At 43.3% G+C, this 13,849-nt stretch overlaps 1 protein-coding gene across 3 annotated transcripts in view; it reads left to right on the top strand.

The window, feature by feature from the left end:
- bcas3 (BCAS3 microtubule associated cell migration factor) overlaps positions 1-13,849 on the top strand; it is a 1,214,579-nt gene that overhangs the window by 47,328 nt on the left and 1,153,402 nt on the right. The gene's annotated exons all lie outside the window — the stretch shown is intronic.

Genomic DNA, 13,849 nt, shown 5'->3' on the forward strand with positions numbered 1-13,849 from the left:
GAACATTTCTTCTGCCACCTCCATCAAGACTCCCACCCAGCCTCCGAGGACCCCTCCTCCTGCCATTAGTGGATGGGATTACTCAACACCCCATCCACTGGACACCCTGTGCTGGTCTGTTACCCACTCTTGATCTCTTCATTTCCTTCTTCTGCCACCTCCATCAAGACTCCCACCCAGCCTCCGAGGACCCCTCCTCCTGCCATTAGTGGGTGGGATTACTCAACACCCCATCCACTGGACACCCTGTGCTGGTCTGTTACCCACTCTTGATCTCTTCATTTCCAACTGCCGCTGTGACATAGACCGCCTCAACCTGTCAACCTCCCTTACCCACTCCAACCTCTCACCCTTGCAATGCGCAGCCCTTCAGTCCCTCTGCTCTAACCCAAACATCATCATCGAACCAACAGACAAGGGGGCGCAGTGGTAGTTTGGCGCACCGATCTCTACACTGGTGTAGCCAGGCGCCAACTCACAGACACCTCCTCCCTTGCCCCCTTAACCCTGACCTCATCTCTCATCACTGAACCATCATCTCCCAGACTATCCATAGCCTCATCACCTCTGGGAATCTCCAACCTCATAGTCTGAGAATACTGCACTGCCTGATTCTACCTCCTACCCAAGATTCACAAACCGTCGACCCATTGTCTGAGCCTGCTCCTACCCCACCGATCTCAGCTCTGCAAACATTTACACCGTTCTGTCCCCTTTAGTCCAGGAACCTCCCACCTACGTTCTGGACACCACCCACGTTCTTCACCACCTCCAAGACTTTTGTTTCCCTGGCCCCCAGCGCCTTATCTCCACCACGGACATCCAGTCCCTGTACACAACTATCAGCCAGAAGAAGGCCTCTGTTTTGTCCTCTCATGCCGACCCAACCAATACCCTTCCACTGAAACTATCATTCGCCTGATTAGCCTGCTGAACTGGTCCTCCCCCTCAACAACGTCTCCTTCCAATCCTCCCTATTCCTCCAAACCAAAAGGGTAGCCATGGGTATCCGCATGGGCCTCAGTTATGCCTGTCCCTTCATCGGGTACATGGAACAGTCCATCATCCACAGCTACACTGGCACCATTCTTCAGCTTTTCCTCCGCTACGTCGGTGACTGTATCAGCACTACATTGTGCTCCCACGAGGAGGTTGAACAGTTCATCAAATTCACCAACTTCTTCCACCCCGACCTCAAATTCACCTGGACTATCTCCCTCCCCTTCTTGGACCTCTCCATCTCCATCTCCGGCGACTGATGAACCACGGACATCGACTACAAACCTGCCGACTCCCGCAGCTACCCTGAGTACACTTCCTCCACCTTGCCTCCTGTAAAAATGCCATTCTTTATTCCCAATTCCTCTGCCTTGCTGCATCTGCTCCCAGGAGGACCAATTTCACCATAAAACACCCCAGATGGCCTCCTTCTTCAAAGACTGCAATTTCCCCTCAATGGTCAATGATGCCCCCCAGTACATTTCCTCCACTTCCTGGACCTCCACCCTTGAACCCCACTCCTCCCTAGTCCTCACCTTCTACCCCACCAACCTCTGGATACATTGCATCATCCGCCACCACTTCTGCCACCTACAAACAGACCCCATCACTAGGGGTATATTTTCCTCCCCACCCCTTTCTGCATTTCGGAGAGACCATTCCCCCTGCGACTCCCTTGTCAGATCCATGCCATCCACTAGCCCACACCCCACTCCCAGCACCTTGCCCTGCCAACGCAAGAGGTGCAGAACCTGTGTCCACACCACCGCTTTATCTCCAACAAAGGCCCAAAGGATTCTTCCACATCGACAGAAATTTACCTGCACCTCCACCAATGTCATCTACTGTATCCATTGTCCCTGATGTGGTCTCCTGTGCATCGGGGAGACAGGGTGCCAACTTCTGGATTGTTCAGAGAACATCTCTGGGACACCTGCAACAACCAACCCCAACGCCCCGTGGCCAAACACTTTAGCTCCACCTCCCACTCTACCAAGGACATGCAGGTCCTGGGCCTCCTCCATTGCCAAACCCTAACCACCTGAAACCTGGACGAAGAATGCCTCATCTTCCGCCTTGGGATCCTGCAACCACACGGGATCAATGTGCATTTCACCAGTTTCCTCATTTCTCCTCCCCTCATGTTATCCCAGTCCCAAGCCTCCAACTTGACGCCACCTTCTTGACCTGTCCATCTTCCTTCCCACCTATCCGCTCCACCCTCCTCTCTGAATTATCACCTTTCCCTCCACCCACCTTCATCTTCCTGTCACCTTCCCAGCTACCTTCCCCCCCAGCCCTACCCCCTCCCATTTATCTCTCAGCCTCCTCACCCCCAGCCCATAAGCCTCATTCCTGATGAAGGGTTTATGCCCGAAACGTCGATTCTCCTGTTCCCTGGATGCTGCCTGTCTGCTGTGCTTTTCCAGCAACACACTCTCAACTCTGATCTCCAGCATCTACAGTTCTCACTTTCTCTTAGGAGGCTACTGAATAAGACAGGGGCCCATGGTGTCAGAGGCAAGGAGCTAGCATGGATAGAAGCTTGGCTATCTGGTATAAAGCAAAGAGTAGGGATAAAAGAGTCATTCTCAGGATGTCAAGTGGTGTTCTGCAAGTGTCAGTGTTGGAACCACAACTTTTCACTGTATATATTAACGATCTAGATGAAGGAATTGAGGGCATTCTGGCTAAGTGTGCAGATGATACAAAGATATGTAGAGGGATGGGTAGCATTGAGGAGGTGGGTAACCTGCACAAGGCTGCAGGTTAAGAGAGTGAGCAAAGAAGTGGCAAATGGAGTACAACGTGGGAAAGTATGAGATCATTCACTTTGGTAGGAAGAATAGAGGCAAGGACTATTTTCTAAATGAGGTGAAAATTCAGAAGTCTGAAGTGCAAAGAGACTTGGGAATTCTAGTCTAGGATTCTCTCAAGGTAAATTTGCAGGTTGAGTCAGTAATTAGGAAGGCAAATGCGATGATGGCATTTAATATGAGAGGACTAGAGTATGAAAGCAGGGATGTACTTCTGATTTTCTATAAAGCTCTAGTCAGACCATATTTGAAGTATGGTGCGCAATTTTGAGGCCCATATCTCAGAAAGGATGTACTGGATCTGAAGCAGTCCAGAGGAGGTTTATGAGAATATTCCCAGAAATGAAAAACCTAACATATGAGGAACATTTGAGGACTCTGGTTTTATTCTTGATGAAGTTTAGAAGGATGAGGGGGGATCTTAATTGATACATACAGAATACTAAATGGCCTGGACAGAGTAGATGTTGGGAAGGTGTTTCCATTGGTAGGAGAGACGAGGACCCGAAGGCATTGCCTTCCAGTAAAGGGAAGGCCTTTTAGAATGGAAATAAGAAGAAACTTATTCAGCAAGAGAGTGGTGAATCTATGGAATTCATTGCCACAGAAAGATGTGGAGGCCAAGTCATTGAGTATATTTAAGACTGAGATAGATAGGTTTTTGAGTATCAAGGAGGTCAAAGGGTATGGGGATAAATTTGAGAATGGGCTCATGAAACTTATCAGGGGTGATTGAATAGCAGAGCAGACTCAATGCGTTGAATGGCCTAATTTCTGCTCCTATGTCTTATGGTCTCATGGTCGAATTTTCCTGTGCTTGGCCCATATCCTTCTAATCCTTTCCTAACCATGTATTTGACCAAATACCTTTTACATGTTGTTAATGTACCTGCCTCAGCCACTTTTGCTGGCAGCTCATTCCATATGCATACCACCCTTTGTGTAAAATAGTTGCCCTCTGGTTCCCTTTTATTCTTTCCCCTCTAAACTTATACTGATGTCCTGTAGTCCTCGATTCCCCAATCCTGGGAAAAAGACTGAATGCGTTCACCCTGTCCAAGCTTCTCATGATCTTATACACTTCTATAAGATCCCCCCCTCAGTCTCCTACGCTCTAAAAAAAGTCCTAGCTTGTCCAACCTCTCCCTATAACTCAGACCATTGAGTCCTGGCAATATACTTATAAATTGCTTATGCACTTTTTCCAGTTTGATAATATCCTTCCTATAGCAAGGTGACCAAAACTGAACACAATAGTCCCAAGTGCGGCCTCACCAACGTCCTGTATAATTGCAACATAACTTCCCAACTTCTATACTCAGTGCCCTGACTGATGAAATCCAATGTGCCAAAAGCCTTCTTTAGTGCTCTGTCTACCTGTGACTCCACATTTAGACAACCGTGCACCTGAACTCCAAGGTTTCATTACTCTTCTTAAGACCCTACCATTCACCATGAAATTCCTACCTTAATCTGACTTTCCAAAATGCAAGACCTCACTTAACTATATTAAACTCTATTTGCCTATTCTTGGCCCACATCACCAGCTGATTAAGATCCAGAGTCAACACTATAGTGGCTCTGGAAAAGCACAGCAGGTCAGGCAGCATCCGAGGAGCAGGAAAATCGACGCTTCAGGCAAAAGCCCTTCATGGAGCCATGCTGACTACTCCTAATCCCATTCCTGATGAAGGGCATTTGCCTGAAGAATCGATTTTCCTGCCCCTCGGATGCTGCCTGACCTGCTGTGCTTTTCCAGCACCACTCTAATCCCAATCTCTACTCCTAATCAAACCATGTCTTTCCAAATGCATGTATAATTATCCCTCAGAATCTTCTCAAGTAACTTACCGACCACAGATGTTAAGTGTTCTGGTGTATCGTTCTCAGGTTTTTATTTTCAGCCTTTCTTGAATAAGGGCACAACATTTGCTATTCTCCAGTCTTCCAGGACCTGACCTGTGGCTAACGATGATGCAAAAGAACACACATCTGTGATTGCTAGTAATAGTAAAGCAATTTAAGGTTCCTGGCCCAACATTGGAGGGTACACTTGACTACTGTATCCATTAACTTGACCATTCAGTACTGCAACTATTGAGGTTTTTTGCTGTGATAGAGTCATGCAACATGGAAACAGACCTTTCGCTCCAGCTTGTCCATGCCGACAAGGTTTCCCGAATTGAACTAGTCCCATTTGTCTGCCCAAATCCTCTAAACCTTTCATATTCATTTATGTGTCCAAATGTTGTAAATTTTGTAACTGTACCTGCATCTACCACTTCCTCTGGCAGTTCATTCCATATACGAACCACACTCTGTGTAAAAAGTTGCCTCTCAGGTCCCTCCTCTCACTTTAAAAATACAAAATTCTGATTGTTGCTGTTTGTTTCAGCAGGACTTTAGTGAACATACTGATGGGTGTGTGGTTCATCCCAGAGCTATTTGAACAAGCCCCCTAGTTTTAAACTCTCCCATCCTAAGGAAAAGACCTTTGCTACTGACTTATCTATGTCCCTCATGATTTTATCAACCTTTCAAAGATCACCCCTCAACCTCCTACGCTCCAGGGAAGTTCCAGCCTCTCTTTATTACTGAATCGCCCCAGGCCAGACAACATACTGTTAATAGTTTTCTGAACCCTCCCCAGTTTAATAATATCCTTCCTATAGCAGGGTGACCAAAGCTGTACACAGTACAGCAAAAGTGGCCTCACCAATGCCCTGTATAATCTCAACATGATGTCCCAACTTCTATAATCAATGGTCTTAGCAATGAAGGCAAGCATGCTAATGCTTTGTAAAATGGTATTAATCCTGTTAAGCTGAATAGAAGCAAAACAATTTAACTAGTTATAGACTTTAGGCAAGGGCTAGTTAATGATAGTAAAGATCCACAATATGGACATAAAAATATTCAGTAACTGAACTATTTCCTCTAGTTTTGAACTCCTCACTTAGTATGGGTTCTGTACAATAGGGTGCTAAGGCAAAATAATTGGAGTACCATCAAAAATTAGTATTTGTGTTAGATGCTCTCCTGTTAGCTTACTTGATTAAGGCACTAATTGGCATAGGACAAACAGGAAAAATATCTCATTTCTTTATTCATAATTGGTGCTATATATTTGCACTATACAAATACCTCAACAAGGGAAAATCTAACCACCTCCTTTTGGTTACCATAATAGAATTTACTATCATCAATATATTGAAGATTAATATTCACCAGAAACTTAACTGTACGAACCACATAAATACTATGGCTCCAATGGCAGATCAGAGGCTTGGAATTCTGAATCAGACCACCGGACTTCCCAAAGTCAGTTCACCTACAGGACACAGATCGGAATGTGGCAGAATACACCTAATTGTCTAGATGAGTGCAGCTCTGTTAAAGTACAGATTTGAGACGGTCCAGTGAATTCCTTATGAACTCAACTTGTAAGCCTCTCTTAGTTCGTCCTGGAGATCGTACCTTTGGTAGTCTCGAATAAAAAAAACTCTTACAGACAGTTTAATTTAATTTTAATCATCCCCTTCATTTACTAATAGCATCACTGTTACAACATAACACTGACACCTATAAGCTAAACTAACTGGATTCTAATAACCAAAGAGAGTAGAACATCAGCTCTTCAAGAACCCTAAACTCTGTTGTACTGTCACGAACAGACTACCTTTATAATGGCTGTACTGTCACAAACTCAAAACATTAACAAGAGCACTGCATGTTCTGAACTAGACAGACAATAGTGAAGGACAATAATTCGAGTCAGAAGTTAATTGATACCGAGTTTCATTTCGAGGTCAGAATCAAACATTGTTATTAATTTCACAAAGGAACAGCCGTGAATGTTACCACTCGGTGTCCTGTTTATACAGATTCACTGATGTTAAGGCAAATGTTTTTAATTGTCTAAATGCTCCCTGCCTGTCTGTTTTCTAGTGTGCAGCAAATGTGTTCAATAATTCAAAATTACATTTTAGTCTAAATGTTTAAGGACAAGTTTTAAGGTTTTAAACTTTCTCATTCCATTTGTCATTTTGTCATTTCATGATAATTACATGTATACAAGTATAATTAGTCCATTCAGTCGATTTGTATTCTTAAAAGTCAAGTGCCTCCTCTAGCGAGTCATCATCCAGAGGAGCAGAATCTGAAAGATACTGGATTTCAGCATGGAAGTTCGGGCATGGAGGTACAGGGGTAGACAAGGGTTGATTAACCAGATTTCTCTGTGGCTTAGACGAAAAGTAAGTTACGGTCCATTTCACGCATAAGTGGATGACAATGTATATTCCTTGGATGAGACCAAGGACTATCAGTACGTCCTAACGATCGATCCACACAGCGACCATAATCAGCAAGTAACACTCTATCCACACGAATTGGATGATGGTGGGGCAGGTATCTTCTCTGTGTCTTGACCCGTTTTGTTGATAACATCTGTGTTTTCTGAAATTTCTTTTGAGAAATCATCGATGTAGGTGCAACATTGTGGGCCAATGACTGAACAAGTGTCTCCTTCTTTATCGAGGAGGAAATCTAGCACTAGCCAATTCTGAAGCGTCATCATCCGAGTCTCCTGTAACTCTTTGTTCAAAAGTGTGGGCAGTTGAGTTGGAAAATTTTTCGATGTCACACGCAAGGTCACTGCTCTGTTCTAGGGCCATCTCAACACCCCTGCCAGGAATATGATCTCCCAGCAACCTGGACCACCAGGTTTGTTGATGGAAGAAGCTGTGTAAGTCCCATTTTGTTTTTCCTCTACTTTTGTTTTGTACTGATTCACATGATGAATGGAATGCCCACCAACATCTACTTCAGGTACTTCATGGTGGAGGGTAAAAAGTGGTAAGGTGTACACTAGGGCACAACATCTGTACCAGTCATTGGGTAAATATGGATAAGCTTTGTGTTCTGGGTTCATGCGAGTGGTGACATGGGGGAAAATGAAAGGGTCAGCTTTCCAGATATGAAGGGGAACTGACATGAGAAGAGCGCCACCAGCTGGTGACTTGATCTCACCAATTACCCAAGCGTGCTGAGTAGCCCCCAGTAAGGGATTATAATATTGTTCAAGCCTGAGATCATTCCTGGATGAGTCAGAAGCTAAAGTAATGTGGGGAAGAGGATGTTATGTAAAATAGGATTGAAAGAGTGAGGATCCAAATCAAGTGACCACCATTGAGGAGGCTTTGGTTTGGTATTGACACTTTGGACAAAATGAGGAGGATCCTGAATCAGGGTACCATCATCATGACATTCAGTTTAATATTTAGAGGACAGAGGAGATCTCTAGCGAATAGAGGGATACGTAATCCAATAATAAAAACAAAGCGAAAAGGGAGCGTGACACAATGTTTCTACGCCACTGTGAGAGGGACAGTGTATGCATATCTATTAGAGGAACCATCAAAACCTTGCAGGATTTCATCATCGCTTGAGATTTGAAAATCAAAAGCATTAGCAAATTGGGTGGGAAGTGATGAAACAGTGGCTCCTGTGTCAACCATCAATTCAATATCGTGGCCATTAATGTTAAGAACTGGCATAGGTTCATCCTCTGATCTAGCGGTAAATTCAAATCAGGAGGATGACCTATATCCGGGAGTCAATTTTGAAAAGGATTTTGTGAGGTAAAAGGGGCAACCTACTGAAGTCCCTGGGGAGGGGGACCCGGAAGTTGTCTGTTATTTCTACTCCGGTGGCTGCTCTGGGAAAGGCAGTTCTTGGGCCAATATATAGGGAGTAATGGACTGTTGGGGAGGATCCCAAAGTCCATTGGGATGTTGTGAATGCATGGTACCAGTCCTACTGTTCTGCCATACTGGATGATAGTATGAGGGTTTCATTTGATAGCCTGACTGCGACGGAAAGGTCTATTTTGAATCCTGGGTTTAGGTTCAGCCCCTGTAGTTTGGGTAAGTTCTGTCTTGACCTGGTCGATGGTAGCCTTACTGTTGGGATCCTTTAATTCCCAGAAGTAACAAACTTCTCGGCTGTATTGTGCAACTTTAGCATCTTGCCAGTGGATGTTGTGGGTTTTAATAGTTTTCTGTACCTGATCAGTTAAGACGGTCATATATAGGACATTAAATTAGGATGATCACCCTTGTGGGTTGTTAACATCACCAGAGTAAGCACCATAGCATTCCTTAAAATAGGTAAAGAACTCCTCAGCCCCTTCGCCCGAGCTGGGTTTAAATGTTAAGACTTTGCCCACATCAACTGCATGATGCACTGCTTGGCAGAGGCAGGTAATAATTCAATCTGGTCTGTTAGGTTTGGCCTGGTGCCAGACTACAAGCTGGGTATGATTATTACATTGTAAAATTTCTATGAACTCGGCCCATTTTTTTCAGGGGAAAGGGTGTATTCTATACGGTGAAGTAGGTCTTGGAAGGTTGCATTATAAATGGTCCTAGTCCTATTAATGGAATTAACAAATCCCTCCGGATTCTTTCCATAATCTGGAGCCTTATTGATAATGCTTGAGAGTTCATGAGGTTTCCATAGTTGATAAAGATCAACAAATTGTCCTGGATTCAGGAACTCTTCTATATGGGAAATTTCTTTTTGACCCTCCCACATCAGGTTGAGTGCAAGGACTGATATTAAGGACCCGAGACTTTGATTGCAAATCATCAATGTCTTCGGGATTTATTAGTTTAGGGGCAGTGGAAATCAAAGGAGTCTCTTCAGTGTTTCTTCCATGTTTTAATATTAATTGACTCGGAGTGCAGTAGGCAACGGGTTTGTGGTAAGTCGAATCCTTATTCAGCTGAACAGTTGGGGTAGGGTCATGAGCCTCGGCACATTTCGTCATTAGAGTAAGGGTGAGGGTTCATGCGGGGAGCTGGAGGAGATCGACTGACAGGATGGGAGGCATAAAATATTTCCTCCTCTGAATCTGTGTCCCCCCCCCATTTCACAGGTGGATCAGGTTTCTTTAGTAATGGGTCTCCCTAACCACAAAGAAAAGAGAAGGTTCTGAATCTTTGTTTTCCTTATTTTTTTTCATTTTCTCCCTAGACAATTCCAATTCTGCTTCTAAATCATGTGCTTCATATTCACGTTTTAGTTCTGTGCAATTTAGTTCAGATCCTTCTTCAATTACTGGACTAATTCCCCTTTTAATACAGTTTTGTCTCCTTGATGATTGCATGGATTTTCCCCATTTTTCCCTAGCTACCTTTTTTCCACACTGATATGGCTTCTTATCTGCTTACTTCCCTTTCTTTTTTCCCCAAATCTCTTGTTGTTCAATTTTAATGAGTAGATTTAAATCTTGTGTGTCTCCGAGAGGCCAATCCTTATTCTGTTGAGCAGCTGCAGCCGATATTCTCCTTAATTGTTTCTCATAATTAGGATAGAGACTTATTATTTCTGTTAGGGGACATTTGTCGTCCATCTTATCTGGGGTTGCACCCATATTTATCCTTCCTACTTTAAATCTTCACAAAACTACTGATCTACAGGGGCTCCAACCCCAATTACTACCTGAGCTCTAACCCCAAAAAACACAGGGGCTCCAACCCTACAAAACACAAACATTCACTCGGTAAAAACAATGACTGCAGCTGCTGGAAACCAGATTTTGGATTAGTGGTGTTGGAAGAGCACAGCAGTTCAGGCAACATCTGAGGAGCAGCAAAATCAATGTTTCCGGCAAAAGCCCTTCAATTATTCCTGATGAAGGGCTTTTGCCCGAAATGTCGATTTTGCTGCTCCTCGGATGCTGCCTGAACTACTGTGCTCTTCCAGCACCACTAATCCAAAAACAAACTTTCATTCACCAACAAGCAAATGTGCATCCAAACTGAATCTCAAAGGGTTAAACTTTCTGCAAGCTGCAGGGAATCAGTGCTGAGTCCCTGTCCGTCTCACTCTCTCTCTCACACACACAAACATTTTAGAAGATAGCAATCTGACATCGAACAAGACTACTCTAAAACCCTGATACTCTAAAACCCTGACATTTCTGTTTTTAGTACCTATTTAAGCGATCTCATTTAGGGTTCTGTCAGTGTACCGTGAGGGTGAAATGGGGGAAGCATCACACAAAAAGATGTAGACCAAGAGCAATCAAGGTATTTTCTTACCCTGTGAGCCATTGGTCTCAAGTCTGACCCTAAGTGAAGCTCCTGTTTTCCAGTTTCACTCAAACGTATCCCTTGTTGGAACTCTGCTTGCAGCACCAATAACACTCAAGAAGTCAACACCATCCATGACAAAGTAGCTTGTTTGATCAGCGCCACAACATTTTAAGTATTTATTTTCCTCACCATTGGTGTGCAGTGGAAGACAACAGTGTATACTGAATGCATTTCTCCAATTCACCAAGACTCCTTCAACAGCATCTTCAAGATCCATGATATCTACCATCTCGAAGAACAGGATAGCATACCTTTGTATTAATGAACCCAAGCCTGAAGGTTGTCCAGTGTTTCTGCATACAAGCACCTTCTTTGATATCTAAATTTCTGCTTCAGGATGGTGTGGTATAAGTTAATAAGTTAACTCTTTTTACAACACTGTAATTGGAGTCTGTAGAAATTTTTTTGCCACAGAGAGCTGTGCGGGGGCGGTGGACAGATTCCTTGCAAATATTTAAGGCTGAGATAGGTAGATTCTTGATTGGTAGGAGAATCAAGGGTTACAAAGAAAAGGCAGGAAAGTGTACGTGAGGAATATTGGATGAGCCATGAAACATGTGCAGACGAACATTATATTAAAAAGCAGTCACAGATGCTGCTGCACACCAATTATGATTCATCAGGGGCCTTATTACCAAAATTTAGAAGTAGCAATACCTCATTTTTTTGAGAAATTCAACTTTCTTTTGAATATAATTGGTATAACAGGTTCCCAAAAAGAATGGGAGAGCATCCTCGACTGGCAAAATGACCACTGTTTTTTTTCCTATTTCCTAACCTCTTATTATGGCAACCAAAAAAAAAGAATTTTTATAGCCTTTCGAATTGATAAAACATCTTCAGTTTCTTGGCCTGATTGAGACCTACCAGCTCCACATTCTCTTTTTATATAATTTTGGGTGGCGTTGTCCTCAGTGGTTAGCACTGCTGCCTCACAGTGCCAGGGACCCAGGTTCAATTCCACCCTTGGGCAACTGTCTGTGTGAAGTTTGCACATTCTCCCTATGTCTTTTTGGACTTCCTTCAGGTGCTCCGGTTTCCTCCTACAGTCCAAAGTGGATTGGTCATGCTAAATTTCCCACAGCGACCAGGGATGTGCAGGCTAGGTGGATTAGCCACAGGAAATACAGGGTTACAGGGATAAGGGTCGGGGTCGGGGTGGGGGTGGGTCTAAGTGGACTGCTCTTCGAAGGGTTGGTGTGGACTCAATGGGCTGAATGGCCTGCTTCCAAATTGTAGGGATTTCTACAATGTAAACTACAACAAGGTCCATTGGGAAATGTAAAATTCACACTTATATGGATCAGCATCTGGAACCTGTATACAGCAAATTTTCTAAATTCAGTTTTCACAATGTAAGTCAGTTATGTGGAGAGTAACTCTTACAGTATTCTTTTTGGGAACCTGTTACCCTAATTATGTTCAAAAGAAAGTTGAATTTCTGAAGAAAAAGGAAGTATTGCTATTTTTAATTTATAGCAATATGGCCACCAATTGGGATGCAGCAGCATTTGTGACTGCTTTTTAATATAAGGTTCAACTGCACATGTTTGGATCTTCCCCCATTATTTGCATTCAACAAGAATGGGTATGAACTACATTTGAGACGGATGAAAGGAGTCATTGAGTCATGGAGGCCTACAGCACAGAAAAAGGCTCTTCAGCCAGTGTCTGCATCAGTCAAAAGAAGCACCTAACCATTTGAATCCCATTTTTCAGCACAAATTAAAGGAGTTGATTTCAAAAATTAATTTCTGAGGTAAAGTAATATAGTGAATATTTTACCGAACTAATAATCCAGTGAGCTGGACTAATGATTTGGAAACATAAATTCAAATCCCAGCATGGTAATTGGGGGAATTAAATTGTGTTTATGAAATAAATCTACAATAAAGAGCTGGTATCAGTAATGATAACAAAGAAACTTTTTGCAAAAGCCCATCTGATTTCTCTTATCCTTCAGTGTAGGAAGTCTGTTATCCTTCCCTGGTCTGATGGATAGACAACTCCTTACTCACAAGTTGGTTGATTTTTAAATATCCCCTGAAATGGCTTAGCAAATCACTCGGTTGTGTCCAAGAGGGTGGCTTGCTATCAGTTTCTTAAAGGCAATTAGGAATGGGCAATAAATGGAGGCTTTAACTGGATAATAGAAATGAATGAAATGCCGATTGCTGGCCTGTGGTGTTTGCATTATAAACATTTGAACCTTTGTATTGCATAGTGAAGACCACCTCACTGAAAAACAAAAAGTTGTTTCCTAAAGCCTTCTTTTCCCAGACAGGAACAGTAATATTATACTGTGTAAAATATCTTAATACTCCAAAAACACTGACAATAAAATCTTGGAGTAGGACATATCCAAGACAGCTTTACAGAGAGCGGAGAGAAGATGAATAAAATAGATGAAAGAAAGCTGTAATGCACCAGACTATTGCAAGTCCCTGGTGCTGTTGCTAGAATTATTCTCTGAACCAACATCCAAGAACAGTTTAAATGGTCATTATTCTTTTTAAAGTAAGTGGAACTTTGCTTGTGCAAAATGGTTATGCTTTATGCTTGTGGTACAGGTGTTTCAAAACATAGCTAATTGTGTGTAAGGTTAGAGTCATAGAGATGTACAGCATGGAAATAGACCCTTTGGTCCAACCCGTCCATGCCGACCAGATATCCCAACCCAATCTAGTCCCACCTGCCAGCACCCGGCCCATATCCCTCCAAACCCTTCCTATTCATATACCCATCCAAATGCCTCTTAAATGTTGCAATTGTACGAGCCTCCACCACATCCTCTGGCAGCTCATTCCATACACGTACCACCCTCTGCGTGAAAAAGTTGCTCCTTAGGTCTCTTTTATATCTTTCCCCTCT

Source organism: Chiloscyllium plagiosum, chromosome 28 (assembly GCF_004010195.1).
Source record: "Chiloscyllium plagiosum isolate BGI_BamShark_2017 chromosome 28, ASM401019v2, whole genome shotgun sequence".
In the NCBI taxonomy this organism is placed as follows: Eukaryota; Metazoa; Chordata; class Chondrichthyes; order Orectolobiformes; family Hemiscylliidae; genus Chiloscyllium; species Chiloscyllium plagiosum.